The sequence below is a fragment of the Somniosus microcephalus genome, unplaced genomic scaffold (assembly GCF_052327205.1).
Source record: "Somniosus microcephalus isolate GS21.2 unplaced genomic scaffold, FLI_Smic_1.0 unresolved_chr9, whole genome shotgun sequence".
Classification (NCBI taxonomy): Eukaryota; Metazoa; Chordata; class Chondrichthyes; order Squaliformes; family Somniosidae; genus Somniosus; species Somniosus microcephalus.
Window position 1 is genome coordinate 35459966 of NW_028225187.1, and position 15916 is coordinate 35475881.

Sequence of the window (15916 nt, forward strand, 5' to 3'; positions counted from 1 at the left end):
TGTCATCATTATTATTGTTATTATTGGTCGATTCTGCTGACCAATATACCAAGAGTGGTTGTTTTGATTAGTCGGTGTAATTTCTCAGGCAGTTTTCTAGCTGCTTCCCTCACTTCCGTGTCGTCCCTTCCCTGCCACTGGAGCTCTGATTCGCTGTGTTTTATTTCTAAGTAAATAACAAAGTGTGACAGCAGGAAGTAAGTGTGAGAAGCAAGTGTATCATATTGTCAATCAGGAACCTGATGTCATGTTGGACACTGAGGGAGAGAGAGAACTAATCCCATTAAACCTATTGCTGATACTCAGTGATTCCTCACTCTCCTAGAACAAGATTTCTGATTTCTTTTTTCCTTCTATCTTATTTATTTCCCGTGAATGAGTGAATCAAGATGTTTACAGAAAATTCAGCCCATGTTCAGAATGGACCAGTACCCGTCCCAGTGATTACTTTCTGTGCTCAAAACAATGGGGAGATCCCATCATTGTGTAGATCCTTTCCTTCTCGTTAACAGTATTCATCTTCCACTCCGCTCCTCAATACATTCATTATTATTCTTTACAGAAAATCACTGAGCTCACAGAGAAGGGAAACCGGGCAGACAGTTCCAAACTTCTCCTAAATCTGGTGATGGAGAAAGGCTCTGGGGCCCGAAGGGTGATGTGGGAATCCTTTGTGAAAATGCGCCACAGATTACCAAAGCTGAACAATATACTGAAAGAAATAGAGGAACATGGTACGGTAAAATCACACATGGAATGCAAATTCAGATTCAAACACTGCAGAGTTTACTATAATATCACACAGATCTGATTTCATGAAAGTTCATTGATTTCAACAGGTTGTGACACATTTGTTTACATGAACATTGCACAAGGTTTATCCGAAGTACCCAGTCACCTGAAAGGTAAGTGAGAAAAGGGAAATTTCAATGTTTATTTCACATGAGAATCAGAATGTTTGACTGTATCCGTTTGTGAGAGGTTGTCAGAATCTGGCAGTCAGAGGAACAAAGGCTGGAAATACAGCATTAAACATCATTTGGATTCGTGATTAATCCACAAAAGATCTGCATAGGTTCAATTTACATTTAACACCGATTTTGGAATTATTGGCAAATTTACAGGTCTTCTATTCTCCAGTTAATCCAACTGCACATTGCAAACACGTGACAGGATCCTGATACACTGTGAAACCCCATACACACCTGGCAGGATCCTGATACACTGAAACCCCATACACACCTGGCAGGATCCTGATACACTGTGAAACCCCATACACACCTGGCAGAATTCTGATACACTGTGAATCACCATACACACCTGGCAGGATCCTGATACACTGTGAAACACCATACACACCTGGCAGGATCCTGATACACTGTGAAACCACATACACACCTGGCAGGATCCTGAAACACTGTGAAACCCCATACACACCTGGCAGGATCCTGTTATAATGTGAAACCCCATACACACCTGGCAGGATCCTGATACACTGTGAAACCCCATACACACCCGGCAGGATCCTGATACACTGTGAAGACCCATACGCTCCTGGCAGGACCCTGATTCACTGTGAAACCCCATACACAGCTGGCAGGATCCTGGTACACTGTGAAATCCCGTACAAACCTGGCAGGATCCTGATACACTTTGAAACCCCATACACACCTGGCAGGATCCTGGTACACTGTGAAACCCCATACACACCTGGCAGGATCCTGATACACTGTGAAAATCCATAAACATCTGGCAGGATCCTGAAACACTGTGAAATGCCATACACATCTGTCAGGATCCTGATAAACTGTGAAAACCCATAAACACCTGGCAGGATCATTATACACTGCGAATCAACATACACAGCTGGCAGGATCCTGCTAACTGTGAAATCCCATACAAACCAGGCAGGTTCACGAAACAGCATCAAAGGTGCGTTGACAGTTGCCCACAAAGATTTGACCGTCTTTAGACTTGCTGCCACGAGTTGTATTTTCCAGTGTAGTGCCCTCTACAGGGTATCTGTGGACTGTGAGCAGGGGAAGAAACAGCGCGGCTCTTCAGCCAGTCACAGGGAAGGATCCTCACTGAGACACAGATTCCAAACCAGGAATCATAAAACAGGAAATATAAATTACATTTATATCAAGTAGAGCAAATGAAATAAAGTTTGAGCAATGTACATGGGATTAAGGAAGAGAGATAAAGGAGACAAGTAGAAAATGTAAATATGCACATATTAAATCTGCAACATTAATTTTCTTCTGTTGGTGTGAGACTCCACACATATATATTATTTTTTTTCAGGGCCAGAGAGATTGTTCAGCAGTAATTATCACTTATTAGGCCGTTAAAAATCTCACTTAATCCTGAATGCCCTAGCCCTAACTCTTTCAGCCGTCTTCAGTGTGGAATTAATGGGTAAGTACCCCAGGTTTACGCCGTTGCAGTGATTTCAATGCCGACTATCGGCGAGGACTGCAACAGCGCCTCTTCTGGGAGAGGAGGGTATCTCTGACAGCAACTACTGGATTTCCGTGTTTAACCACACATGTGAGACACAAGAAGTTACTGTCAATTTTATCCAGTAATAACGGCGAGCGCTGACATTCTCCCCATTATTATTACAGCAAAATCCAGGCCAATGTTCAAGCTGATTAGGTTATTAAGTAGCTTCGCAATTGCAGTGAAAGAGCGAAGATTATTCTACTCAAAGAATAGTCCTTCAATTCCCGAGTCTTTTTAGACCCAATGTAATGACTAACGGAAATATGTTAGTTTCCTATACTGCAGGTTTGGGAACTAAGACCAACATTAAACAACAGAGTATGATTATTGGTAGAACATTTCAAATGAACTGTCAATGTTTTCTGCACTAACATTACACTGAGTGAAGTGGGCTATTTCTGCTTCTAATCAGTGATATGACAGGATTGTTATAAAACACATTCAATAAACCTATGTAGAAAACTGCTGAAAAAATGATCGCAATTTCTGATAAACAATGGCCCTGAATTTCCGATCGGAGGCTTCCTGCCTGCGGATGCCTCAGATCGGAAAAAATCTACGAACCTAACTGTTGGTTCCATAGACCCCGAGGCTGGGCCTCTCCGGGTCCGCGCCGGGCCTCTCTGGGTCCACACTGGTAGAGGCCCCCGTATCCCAGGGGCGCATGTGGTTCGCACACCACTGGGATCACGTGGGCTAGGTGAACAATTAAAGAACGGGATTCCCCTTCATACTTTTGACAGGTCTGTACACACAGAATTGAGTCAGAGTTATACAGCACAGAAAGAGGCCCATCGTGTCTGTGCTGGCCGTCAAACCCTGTCTAATCTAATCCCATTGTCCAGCACTTGGACTGTAGCCTTGTATGCTATGGCGTTATCAAATTTAATTTTTCTATTTTTCAACATTCTTAAGCTGATAAAAGCAGGCCTTACACCTGCTTTTACCAGGCACAGGTATTCCATGGCCTTTCAGCGGGCGGAAGTTGTGCAAAAAGCGCATCTCTCCACCCGCAGAGGCAATTTTCCTGGGCAGGCGGACCTTGACAGATCGCCAGTGCCGGTTTTCAGCACATGCGCTTCTATTGCCTGAAACCAACACTTGCGAGATGCCTATGGGTGCGTACACACCTCGTAAGCAACCGTAGGGGTAGGAAAATCCGGCCCATTATAACAGGAGGATGATTAGGTGCAGAAAATGTGTATTTGAACCAAAATAAGCCTGTCCCTGTTATAGAGATGACCCACTTACCCCTCCTCCCTGTGTATCTACACAAACTCATTCAATTGTCCCTACCCCGTCTAACGTGGCCCACCCGATGAATTACACTATGGGTGACAAAAATACCCTGAGTTACCCTCTTACTTTCAATTCACTCCGTTGTTAATTATTTTGCTAATTGTGAGCCTGCTTCCTGCATTCATTTTGTGAAATCCATTAAAGCATTTCAATACCGAAGTCTCCTGACCAAACAAAACTCATCAAACCCAGTAACCCTTCTTACAGCCTAAACTCTGAATACTTTCAATCACCTTTCTCAGTGCACACAATACATCGGATAACCTGCACAATTTATGAAACAATAGCAATCTACCTACGGCCTATTCACAGTCGGTCCCTCTCTCAGTCACACAATACCCCAGATAACCTGCCCAAACCCTGAGACATTTGCAGTGAACCTTTTGTTAAGGGAGGGAAATGATAAGGGTGCTAATTCCTGAGCTCAGCGTCCTGGCAGCTGAAGCACAGCCGGCAATGATGGAACAATGTAAACCTGGTATGTGAAAGGGGCTTGAATTGCAGGCGCACAGTTACCTCGGTGGATTGTGTGGCTGGAGGAGGTTACAGAGATAACGAGGGGGCTAGGACATGGAGGAATTCGAAAATAAGAATGAGAATGTTTTAGTCCAGACGTTGCCTGACCAGGAGCCAATGTAGCCCATGGGTAAACAGGATTGATGCGAATTCGGATATGGGCACCAGAGTTTCAAATGAGCTTATTTATGGAGGGTGTAAGGTGGGAGGCCAGCCAGGAGAGCATTGGAATAATCGAGTCCGGAAGTAATGAGGAGCACGGATGAGTGCTGCAGCAGCAGCTGAGCGAAGGCAAGGGTGGAGATTGAGGATATGGCAGAGGTGGAAGTAGGCAAACTTTGTGATGGTGAGGATATGGGGTCGGAAGCTCAGTTAATGGTTCAATAGAATGCCGAGTGGAACATCCATCCATTCACAGTCTGTCCCACTCCCAATTCACACAATCCCCCAGATAACTTGCCCAAGGTCTGATACAATAACAGTGGGACACTTGACCACTCACAGTCTGTCCCACTCCCAATTCACACAATGACCCAGATAACCTGCCCAAGGTCTGATACAGTAACAGTGGAAGACTGGGCCATTCACAATCTGTCCCACTCCGAATTCACACAATGTCCCAGATAACCTGCCCAAGGTCTGATGCAATAACAGTGGGCACTTGACCATTCACAGTCTTTCCCACTCCCAATTCACACAATACCACAGATAATCTGCCCAAGGTCTGATACAATAACTGTGGGACATCCATCCATTCAGTCTGTCCCATTCCCAATTCAAACAATGCCCTAGATAACCTGCGCAATGACTGATACAGTAACAGTGGGACACTTGACCATTCATAGTCTGTCCCACTCCCAATTCACACAATGCCCCAGATAACCTGCCCAAGGTCTGATACAGTAACAGTGGGACACTTGACCATTCATAGTCTGTCCCTATCCCAATTCACACAATGCCCCAGATAACCTGCCCAAGTTCTGATACAATAACAGTTGGACACTTGACCATTCACAGTCTGTCTCTCTCCCAATTCACACAATGCCCCAGATAACCTGCCCAAGGTCTCATACAGAAGCAGTGGGACAATTGACCATTCACAGTCTGTCCCACTCCCAATTCACACAATGCCCCAGATAGCCTGCCCAAGGTCTGGTACAATAAAAGTGGTACATTTGACCATTCGTACTCTGTCCATATCCCAGTAATATCCTGTGCCCTATTTCCCAGTAAATATTAGATTCACGTGAGGATTTGAAACAGTTCTCAGCGACTAACTGAGTTTTAATTTCTACACGCACCTCTATCGAAATTGCCAATTAAATCTTGCATTATTTTACTTAATAGTGAAATGGTATTGAAAAGTTATTTTTATGTCAATACAAATAATACTGAGAACCATTTTATGTCTGTTCTAATCGGAGATGTTCAGCAGAAGCACAAGGAAACACTCCGGGTACAAACTGAATAACTGAGAGTGAACACTATCCTAATAAGGGAGAAGGTTAAGATTTTCCAGCTGGTTGATCGATACGCTGAGCTAACGGTAATTTCTACTGTTCGAGATCGGACACTTGTAGAACATGAACTGCTGGCAAGAGGCCGAGACCATGAAGAGTGGAGAGAGAAACACCTCCGGGGAGTGCTGGAAAAAATCCGAACTGATCAATTGTTCCAGAGCTGTTTTTCTCAGAGTGGAGGTTTGTTTCCGAAAATCAAGGGTAACGTCCGGCAATCCAAGTCTGCGAGTTCAGCAGCAGTGAGCGGAGTCCCGGGAATTGGAAAAACAACAATGGTACAAAAGATTGTCCATGACTGGGCCACTGGGAAAATATACCCACACTTTCAATTTGTTTTCAGTTTTAAATTCCGGGATTTGAACGCTATTAACTGTAGAATAAATCTGAGGAATTTGATACTGGATCTGTATCCTTACTTTGGGAATATTCTGGGAGAGCTCTGGAAGAACCCAGAGGGATTGCTATTTATATTCGATGGTTTGGATGAATTCAATGACAGCATCGATTTTGCTGACAATCGGAGAAATACAGAACCTCAGCACAGGTGCACAGATCCTGAAGACTGGTGTGAAGTGTCTGACATTGTGTACAGTTTAATACAGCACAAGCTGCTCCCAGGATGTTCAGTGCTAGTGACCAGCCGCCCCACTGCATTACATTTATTGGAAATGGCTGAGATCGGTGTCTGGGCTGAAATCCTGGGATTTGTTGGTGAAGAACGGAAGGAATATTTCAACAAGTTTTTTGAAGATCAGATGGTGGCAGCAGCTGTTTTCAAACACGTGGAGGAGAACAAGATCCTGTACACCATGTGCTACAACCCTTCCTACTGCTGGATCCTCGGTCTGTCATTGGGCCCCTTCTTTACACAAAGAGACAGGAATCAGAAGCAAGTTCCCAAGACAATCACCCAACTATATTCCTACTATATTTACAACATTCTTAAAAACCATGGCCGAGAGATTGAAAGCTCCCGTGATGTGTTACTGAAGATTGGTGAGATGGCCTTCACAGGAGTCTCCGAGAAGAAGATTGTGTTTGGAAATGGAGATTTGATCAAGTACAATCTACAACCTTCCCAGTTCCTGTCTGGGTTCATGATGGAACTTTTGGAGAGAGATGAATCTGCCCAGAGCGCGGTGTACACATTCCCGCACCTCACCATCCAAGAGTTTATAGCCGCACTCGCACAATTCCTGACTCCAGATCCCGGGGACATCCTGAAACTCCTCAGAGAAGCCCACAGCAAGGAAGATGGGCGATTTGAGATATTTCTCCATTTTGTTGCTGGTCTCTCCTCCCCACAGGCAGCTCGGCCCCTGGAGGAGTTTCTGGGTCCATTTCTTCATCAAACCACCTGCCGAGTGATTGATTGGGTGAAGGAGAAGATTGAAGGGCAGATTGGAAACACAACGAGTGAAACTGGTAAAGGGAAACTCCTGAATATATTCCACTACCTGTTTGAGTCTCAGAATAAAGCACTGGCTCAGACCACAGTGGGATCTGTGAAAACACTTACATTTAGTGGATTGCCATTGACTCCGATTGACTGTGCAGTCCTGTCTCATGTCATTGGACTCTGTGATACGATAAAAGAACTCGGTCTAGAGAACTGCAACATTCTGTGTGAAGGACTCCAGCGGCTGGGCCCCGTGCTGCACAAATGCCGGGTGTTGAGGTAACAGTTTATTTGTCTCTAACTGTTGGGTGAATTGTAGAACAGTCAGGCATTGTGTTGCTGCTCCGTAATGTAGGGAAACAAACAGTTCAGTTAAACCAGAGAGAAGCGGATTCAACACAAATATGACCAACAATAAGAGGATCGGTCAGTAATTCCCTAAGGACTGGAGAATCTAAAATGGATCCTTGTGAACAAGTAGGGATCAGCAGATACAGGTCACTGAGAGTCTGATAATTTAATTACAATAAATAATATTTAATAAGGCTGGACAGCGGAATGTAAACATAAAATATAAACAGTCAGTAAAGATAAAATTAATTTTAAATGTTTTCCACATCCACCATATCAACTGGAAACAGGAGAGAAACCCGAGTTTAAATCTCTAACAGTTCGACATTTACTCCAATACTGTGCCCTGTCAAGGGGGTAGTTTCCTGGATTGGGAATATTGGGGGATCGGGAATTCTTTCAGCTGTAAATGTTTACAACTATACACATTCTTAAAGATTTAGTAGATTGATATTCAGGATCTTAAACCTGCTGGTGAAAAGGTTCCAATCTAAGCGGAGTACAGACACACACCGGCCAGCGGTGGGGCCTCGCACACAGCGGGCGGCTCCTGGGTAAACTGGGGGCAGTGAACCCGGGAATTCCCCATAATCTGCCCCCATGTGAGTGAGGCCCCGCTCGGGGAGGGACCTTCCGAAAATTCCCCAAAAACTGTCGGGCCAGTTAAACCTGAAATAAATGTAGAGCCAGTTTAATGGCAATAAAGTGAGAGACTATCCTCCCCTATAAACTAGGAGCACAGGGACATATAAAACTTGTAACGGGACAGAATAAACTCTATTGCTGCTATTGACAAGCATTCACTATAAGCCCTCTGACTCCCACAGCTACCTGGAATACACTTCCTCCCACCTCGCTTCCTGTAAGGACGCTGGTCCATTCTCCCAGTTTTTCTGTCCCTGCCGCATTTGCTCTGACGATGCAACCTTCCATATTAGTGCTTCCGACATGTCTTCCCTTTTCCTCAACCGAGGATTCCCCTCTACCGTGGTTGACACAGCTCTTGACCATGTCCATTCTATCTCCTGCACTTCTGCTCTCACCCCTTCCCATCCCATCCAGAACTACGATAGTGTTCACCTTGTTCTCACCTTTCACCCCACCAGCCTCCGCATTCAATGGATCATCCTCCACCATTTCCGTCACATCCAGCGTGACCCCACCACCAAACACTTCTTCCCCTCACCTCCCCTTTCAGCATTCTGAAGGGACCACTCCCTCCGCGACACCCTGGTTCACTCCTCAATCACCCCAACATCACTTCCTCTTCTCTTTCCCCTTCCCAAGGCACCTTCCCATGCAAGCGCAGGAGATGCAACACCTGCCCTTTTGACTCTTCCCTTCCCACTGTCCAGTGCCCAAAACACTCCTTCCAGGTAAAACAGTGATTTACTTGTACTTCTTGCCATTTAGTATATTGTATTCACTGCTCACGATGCGGTCTCCTCTACATTAGGGAGAGCAAACGCAGATTGGGTGATCGCTTTGCGGAACACCTCCGCTCAGTCCGTAAGTGTGACCCCGAGCTTCTGGTCACCTGTCACTTTATTCTCTGCTCCACTCCCACTCTGATCTCTCCGCTCACGGCCTCTTACACTCTTCCAACAAAGTACAACATAAGATCGAGGAACAGCACCTCATCTTTCAATGAGGCACTTTACAGCCTTCTGGACTCAATATCGTGTTCAACAATTTCAGACGATAAACTCAGCCCCTATTTTATTCGTTTCATTATTGATTTTCCTTTTCCCTTGTTTTTCTCTCGCATGTCAGCTGTTGATGACTTTGCCATTGACATTTACACCTTAGCTAGATTCATCATTTGATTTTTAACTTGTCCCATTACCATCACCTTTTGCTTGCACCATTATCCCTTTTGTCTTTTAATCTCTCCTGTCTTCCACCCTATCACAGACCTTCCCTTTTGTTCTTTCCTCCGCTCCCCCCACCTTCCCCGGCCCCTTAACTTGCTTAAACATCTGTTACATCTGTAACTTGTTCCAGTTCTGACGAAGGGTCCTTGTCCTGAAACATTAACTCTGTTTCTCTCTCTACAGATGCTGCCTGACCTGCTGGGTATTTCCAGCATTTCCTGTTTTAATTTCAGCATAAATTCTCCTTGTTATATAAAATCCTGGGGGACGGATTTTACAGCAGCAGTTATCATTTCACAATATAACTCACCCCGAGATATTATACAGCTTAATATAATGCACAGAGTATAAAGTACAGGGATTCACCGCTTTATCATTTAATTCTGGGAAAATAACCCCATTCCCATAAAATCCGGGATTTACAGAGCAGCGGAAATGGGACAAATTTCTCCAAATATGACGAGGCCGGTCACTGAGCTCCGGGAGGGTAATTCTGATCATCAGGGAATGAGACCGGACTGAGGGACATTTTAAAGGCTTCACACAGACAGCACTTTATTTAATAAATACATTTACGGACAGTCCCTGAATATAGGGGCAGTTGGACAGAGTGAGGTACATTCCCAGTGAGGGGGGAATTTAACAGGTCAGCGGGCGCCATCAGTGGCGGGTTCGTTGGGACCCCGACCTTACCCGACCCGACCCCACCCCCACACAACCCGGCCCCAACCGACCCGACCCGACCCCGGCCCCTGCCCCCACCGACCCGGCCCCACACGACCCGCCCGGGTGGGAAATCGCGGGCGGAAACCAGGTTATTGATTTCCTGAAGTATTTTGTGATTGCTGTAATGTCCCAGAGAGAAAATTATATCAGATCCGGGCTTTGATTCCGTTTTTCTCTCTCTCTCTGTTTGTGTTTAGACTGGGTTATAATAAACTGGGAGATTCAGGAGTGAAACTATTGTTTGCTGCTCTGAGGAACCCGGACTGTAAAATACAGAAACTGGAGTAAGTACCAGACTGTGAGAAATTGTGTTTATAATAACTGGATGTCTGACACTGTACATTAATATTTGTATCAGTAATGTTGTTATTAATAAACTCTGGGGATTTACCCTGATTCCTGTTATTTCTCTCTCTGATCCCCAGTCTATGGGTTGTCGGTCTCACAGATTCTTGTGCCGAGGATCTCTCCTCCGCTCTCAGTACAAACCGCTCACTGACGGATCTGTCCATGGAATTCAACTCCTTCACAGACCGATCTGTTCCGGCTCTCAGCCACCTCATACTGAACTGCAGGAGTCTGGAGCGGATCTGGTGAGTGTTTGTGTTAATGTTTAATGTAATACATAGAAACATAGAAACATAAATGATAGGAGCAGGAGTAGGCCATTCGGCCCTTCGAGCCTGCTCCGCCATTCAATGAGATCATGGCTGATCATCCAAATTCAGTAACCTGTCCCTGCCTTCTCCCCATATCCCTTGATCCCTTTAGCCTCAAGAAATATATCCAATTCTTTCTTGAATATATTTAATGAACTGGCCTCCACCGCCCTCTGTGGCAGAGAATTCCACAGGTTCACCATTCTCTGGGTGAAGAAATTCCTCCTCATTTCAGTCCTAAATGGCTTACCCCTTATGCTTAGACTATGAGCCCTGGTTCTGGACTCCCCGGCCATCAGAAACATCCTTCCTGCATCTAGTCTGTCCAGACCTGACAGAATTTTATAGGTTTCGATGAGATCCCCTCTCAAATTTCTCAACTCCAGTGAGTATAAGCACAATCGACACAATCTCTCCTCATACGTCATTCCTGCCATCCCAGGTATCAGCCTGGTGATTCTTCGCTGCACTCCCTCCATGGTAAGAACGTCTTTCCTCAGGTAAGTTGACCAAAACTGCACACAATACACGAGGTGCGGTCTCGTCAAGGCCCTGTACAACTGTAGCAAGACATCCTTGTTCCTTTACTCGAACCCTCTTGCTACGAAGGCCAACATACCATTTGCCTTCTTAACCGCCTGCTGCACCTGCATGCTTACCTTCAGCGACTAGTGCACAAGGACACCCAGGTCTCTTTTCACTTCCCCTTCTCCCAATCTATTGCCATTCAAATAATAATCTGCCTTACTGTTTTTGCCACCAAAGTGGATAACCTCACATTTATCCACGTTAAAGTGCATTTGCCATGTTTCTGCCCAATCACCCAACCTGTCCAAATCGTATTGGAATTTCACGACATCCTCCTCACAGCTTACCCTCCCACCCAGCTTTGTGTCGTCTGCAAATTTGGAGATATTACTTCCAATTCCCTCGTCCAGATCATTAATATATATTGTGAACAGCTGAGGTCCTAGGACCGACCCTTGCGGTACCTCACTAGTCACTGCCTGCCACTCGGAAAACGACTCGTTTATTCCAACTCTTTGCTTTCTGTCCACCAACCAGTTCTCTATCCAAGTCAATACCTTGCCCCCAATCCCATGTGCCTTAACTTTACACGCTAATCTCTTATGTGGGACCTTATCGAAAGCCTTCTGAAAGTCCAAATACACCACATCCACTGGTTCTCCCTTATCTTTCTACCAGTTACATCCTCAAAAAATTCCAGTAGATTAGTCAAGCATGATTTACCTTTTGTAAATCCATGTTGACTTTGCCCGATCCTGTCACTGCTTTCCAAGTGCTCTGCTATTACATCTTTTATAATAGACGCTAACATTTTCCCACTACCGATGTCAGGCTTACCGGTCTATATTTCCCCGCTTTTTCTCTACCACCTTTTTTGAATAGTGGGGTAACATTAGCTACCCTCCAATCCATGGGTACCGTTCCAGAGTCTATCGAGTTCTGGAAGATGACCAGCAATGCATCTACTATCTCTAGGGCCACCTCATTAAGTACCCTGGGATGTAGACCATCAGGCCCTGGGGATTAATTGGCCTTCAGTCCCATCAATTTACCTAACACCATTTCCCTACAAATGCTGATTTATTTCATTTCCTCCCTTTCATCAGACCCTATGTTCCCCGGCATCTCTGCGAGGTTATTTCTGGCCTCCTTTGTGAAGACAGAACCAAAGTATATATTTAATTGGTCTGCCATTTCCTTGTTTCCCAAGATAAATTCCCCTGCTTCTGACTGTAAGGGACCTATGCTTGACTTCACCAATCTTTTTCTCTTCACATATCTATAAAAGCTTTTAAAGTCAGTTTATATGTTCCCTGATAGCTTACTCTCATATTCTATTTTCCCTTTCTTAATTAATCCCTTTGTTGACTCCTATACTGCTCCCAATTCTCAGGATTATTGCTTTTTCTAGCCAATTTATATGTCCTCTCCTTGGATCTTATGCTATCCCTAATTTCCCTTGTTAGCCACGGTTGAGTCACCTTTTTTGTTTTATTTATATGCCAAACTGTTATGAACAAATTCTGTAGCTCATCCATTCGGTCTTTGAATGTTTGCCATTGCCTATCCACCATGAACCCTTTGAGTGCCATTCCCCAATCAATGCTAACCAACTCGCTCCTCAGACCATCGTAGTTTCCATTATTTAAATTGAGGACCCTTGTCTCTGAGTCAACTACTTCATTCTCCATCTTAATGAACAATTCGAACATATTATGATCGCTCCAACCCAAGGGGCCTCGTACAAGATTGCTAATTAATCCTTTCTCGTTACATAATACCCAGCCTAGGATGGCCTGATCTCTGGTTGGTTCCTCGACATATTGGTCCAGGAAACCATCCCGTAAACACTCCAGGAATTCCTCCTCCACAGTATTGTTACTAATTTAGTTGGCCCAATCTATATGTAGATTAAAGTCACCCATGATGACTGCTGTGCCCTTATTGCACGCTTCTTTAATTTCCCTTTTAATGCCATCCCCAAACTCCGCCTTACTGTTTGGAGGTCTATATAGTGCTCCCACTAATGTTTTTTTCCCCTTTGTATTTCTCAATTCTACCCATACAGATTCCACATCATCAGAGCTAATATCCTTCATTACAATTGTATTAATCCCTTCTTTAACCAGTAATGCTACCACACCTCCCTTTCCTTTTTGCCTATCTTTCCTGAATATCGAATACCCCTGGATGTTGAGTTCCCAGTCTTGGCCATCCTTGAGCCACGTTTCCGTAATCCCAAACAAATCATATTCGTTTACCTCTATTAGCGCAGCCAATTCATCAACCTTTATTACAAATGCTCCTCGCATTAAGACACAAAGCCTTGCGGCTTGTTTTTTTAACGCTCTTAGACCTATTAGAATTATTATTTATTGTGGCCACGTTTGATTTAAACCGTTGATTTCTCTGACTGCCACTTTTGTTTTTCTCCTTCATATCTTTTGCTTTTATCCCTGTTTTCCTTTCCTCTGTCTCCCTGCTCAGGTTCCCAAACCCCTGCCATTTTAGTTTAAACGCCCCCCCCCCGCCAAACAGTGTTAGCAAACCTCCCCGCAAGGATATTTGTCCCGCTCTGGTTCAGGTGCAACCCGTCCGACTTGTACAAGTCCCGCCTTCCCCAGAAGCAGGCCCAGTGATCCAGGAAACTAAAGCCCTCCCTCCTGCACCAACTCTAGCCACGCATTCATCTGCTCTATCCTCCTATTCCTATACTCACTAGCATGTGGCACTGGGCGTAATCCAGGGATTACAACCTTTGAGGTCCTACCCTTTAATCTGCTACCTAGCTCCCTAAATTCTTGCTGCAGGACCTCATCCCGCTTTCTACCTATGTCGTTGGTCCCAAAGTGAACCACGGCCTCTGCCTGTTCACCCTCCCCCTTCAGAATGCCCTGCAGCCGTTCAGTGACATCCTTGACCCTGGCACCAGTGAGGCAACAAACCATCCTGGAGTCACGTCTATGGCCACAGAAACGCCTATCTGTTCCCCTAAAGGTAGAATCCCCTACCACTATTGCTCTCCCACTCTTTTTCCTCCCTTCCTGAGCAGCAGAAGCACCCCTGGTGCCAGGAAGTTGGCTGCTGCTGCCTTCCCCTGGTGAATCATCCACCTCAACAGTATCCAAATTGGTATACCTGTTTGAAAGGGGGTTGGCCACAGGGGTCCCCTGCACTACCTGCCTGCTTCTATTGCTCCGCCTGGTGGTCACCCATTTCCCTGCTGCCTGTGCAGCCCTACCCTGCGGCGTGACCAACTCATCAAACGTGTAATCCACGACCCTCTCAGCATCATGAATGCTCCACAACCCACCCATCCGCAAATCCAGCGCCTCAATATGGCCCATTAGTAGCTGCAGCTGGATGCATTTCTGGCACACGTGGTCGTCAGGGACACTGGCAGCGTCCCTGAATTCCCACATAGAGCAAGAGGAGCATAACACGGGGCTGGGCTCTCCTGGCATGACTTACCCCTTTAATTAAGTAAAATATCAATGGGATTCAGTCACTTTTCTGGGTAATATTTGTCTGTAATTATTGTTTATTATTGTAATATTAAGCCCAGTCTCGCGGTTATTTACATTGCTGTTCAATCTATTTATTTCCTGATTAGTCTTCAATCTGTTTCAGGCTGTTGGATAATCAGTTCAGTTTAACCGGACAGAGACACCTGAGGGCACTGCAGGAAACGAGACCCGGACTGAAAGTGGGGGTGTGAACAGTCCAAGTGATTGACGCCACTGCTACCATTGTGCGACTATTGCAAGTGGTGATGTCACTGTTCCCATTGTGTGAACATTCCAAGTGATGACGTCACTGTTCCCATTGTGTGACCATTCAAAGTGATGACATCACTGCTCCCATTGTGTGAACATTCCAATTGATGACGTCACTGCTCCCATTGTGTGAACATTCCAATTGATGACGTCACTGCTCCCATTGCGTGACCATTTCCGGCCGTTGATTTGATTTCAATTTAATTTAAGGGTTTCCAGCTCGAACTGATCGCGTCATCTCCCATTTTGAGGTCAGAGGCCCAGCCACAGGGTCACGTGACTCAGCTGCTCCCCAGGCTGCACCCTTTTCAAAATGGATGTGTGAGTTTCTGCAAATTGCCGAGTCTCTGATTGTGTCTGTATGTGCGTGGGTGTCTGTGTCTGCAAATTGCAGAGTCTGAGAGTGTGTGTCATGTTACTGTAAATTTTAGTTCAATGTGGGTGGGAGGGAGAATGTGAGTAGCAGACAGACAGAGAGTCAGTCTTCTTATCATGTCCACGGAGAGTCTATACATAGCCCAGCCAGAACTGGACACATTTTTGTGCCTTGTTGTTGAATTTGGCAAGATCTTCAACAGTGCAGGGTTCCTCTAATGATGAACATTGCAGGAGATGTTGCATAGTCTGTGCCTCCGTTCCACATTCACAAGTTGTCGGGCTGGTTGAATATCCCCATTTGCTTAGTGACACCTTTGAGCAACCTACACTGGTCCTAAGTCTGTTAAGGCACTTCCAGGTTGCCCAGTTGCAATTAGCTCCT

The 15916-nt window shown here is 45.2% G+C and overlaps 1 pseudogene; it reads left to right on the forward strand.

The window, feature by feature from the left end:
* Positions 1–562: 562 nt before the first annotated feature.
* On the forward strand, positions 563–15118 carry LOC147085063 (NACHT, LRR and PYD domains-containing protein 3-like; annotated as a pseudogene).
* The last annotated feature ends 798 nt before the right edge of the window (positions 15119–15916 follow it).